Below are 1898 nucleotides of genomic sequence, written 5' to 3'. Positions count from 1 at the left end.
TTGAATGTTGTGACCATTGAGTAAACAATGGAACAAGTTTCCATGCTTATCAGAGACACTATAATATAAACTTTCACCTGTATTAAGATTGTTATGAATGACTTAAAAATAGCTTATAATGAGGCCCTAAAATAATTTGACATGTGTGCATATATAACACATAAGTGATTGGGAATAACATGTCGTTGTTAAAACTTTATTTATCCAGCATGGTAACAGGCCCTTCGGGCCCAACGAGTCCCTGCCGCTCACTTAAACCCATGTTAATCTATCCCTACGTCTTTGGAATGTGGGAGGAAACCGGAGCACCCGGAGGAAACCCACGCAGACACGGGGAGAACATACAAACTCCTTACAGACGGCGATGGAAATTGAACCCCGATCACTGGCGCTGTAATAGCGTCACACTAGCTGCTATGCTACCGTGCCACCCATAAATTTTTAAGGGGGCACCCAGATTTGAACCAGGGACCTCTTTATCTGCAGTCAAATGCTCTGCCACTGAGCCATACCCCCAAATTGGGTTGGGACTAGTATGCTTGTGAACTGTGTAGCCTCATATTGGACACCACATAACATTTATTTCCTAATAATTTTCTAACCATCTGCTGTGTAATAAAATGCACAGAACTTGATTTCCTTTCTTTCACTCTACCAAATAGAGGATTGCTTTGATTTGATTAAATGAGTGATAAGACCAGGAGCAAAGAACTATTGGACTGAAGTAATATAATGTTATAAGCAATTTATTACTATGAGTGCATGCATTTCCTAGTTCACAGTTGTTAAAAATGGCAAAGGATGCCTTAAAATCTTCATATGTTCATGTCAAAGTGTATTTTGTGTGTGTGTGTGTGTTTCCACGATGCTGCAACATGCAATATCATTAAGCACATAATACAGTTACAATGTATTTAGTCTTTAATTAGATTCAGATCAAAAGAACACAACATTGAGAAAAAGACAGCCAGATCATAGAGCTAACTGAATTTCAGGACTATCTTTAGAACATCATAGTGTTTTTTCACATTTCATCCCTTTGTTTTTTAATCTTTGTGAAATATCATCACTTAGTTCTGAAAGCGAAGAATAATAATTGTCCAATATTATTATATCTATTGAATCTGCTGCTTGCAAAAGACTTCAGGGTAGAAATTCATCTTAAAGAGCAGAACAAATCAGGTGATATTGCACAGACTACTCATAATAAGTCTGGCATATTAGTCAGTTCCATTACTGTCAAAATTTTAAATGCATTTTTTCAACGTTGACTTTCAAACAAAGAATCACATATTCCTGTTGAAAACTGCAACCTTAAATGATGGCGGGGTTGGGTCATCCAACCTATGTACCAAATGTAAAATGTGAAGTTTGTGGTTAAAGTTACCATTTACCATTAACAGAGGTAAAATTATGGTGTTTTTTCCTTCCCTGTCTGAAGTTAATGTATTTGTTGCTGCTGGGAAATTCAATGGAGCAAAGTTCAGGAACAGGAAAATCTGCCCACATGCATAATTGAAAATAAAGCCACATTGAAACTAATTAAAATACTGTGATATTATGATATTGAAAATTATGGTCATTTATGTATTGTGGCGGCCTGCACACGTGGGACTTGAACCGCCATCGGGAGCCGCGGGCAGACCCGCAGTAGCGCGGTTGGAACTACCCGCTCGGGGCGGACCCTCCGGGGACAGTTGGACGTCACGTCTGCCCTGCGGGTAGCAGGGGCCCATGGGATGGGAGTTTGAAGAGCACGATTTTGGAATCAGTAAAAAAAAAGTTTTTTTTGAGTTCAGCACGCTCTGCCTCCGTGTGTCCCTTTAGTAGTGCGTTGCGTGCGGCTACATTGGTGACCCCAACGTTCCAGATGGCATCTGGAGCTGGCAACTCAGCTA

General features: G+C 39.9%; 1 non-coding gene across 1 annotated transcript; it reads right to left on the bottom strand.

The window, feature by feature from the left end:
• Positions 1-444: 444 nt before the first annotated feature.
• trnac-gca (transfer RNA cysteine (anticodon GCA)) lies at positions 445-516 on the bottom strand. Its single transcript has one exon. It is a non-coding gene; the product is annotated as a tRNA-Cys (tRNA).
• Positions 517-1898: the final 1382 nt, after the last annotated feature.

Source organism: Pristis pectinata, chromosome 18 (assembly GCF_009764475.1).
Source record: "Pristis pectinata isolate sPriPec2 chromosome 18, sPriPec2.1.pri, whole genome shotgun sequence".
NCBI lineage: Eukaryota > Metazoa > Chordata > Chondrichthyes > Rhinopristiformes > Pristidae > Pristis > Pristis pectinata.
The sequence above is the reverse complement of the archived record's forward strand: the minus strand, read 5'-3'. Positions and strand labels throughout refer to the sequence as shown.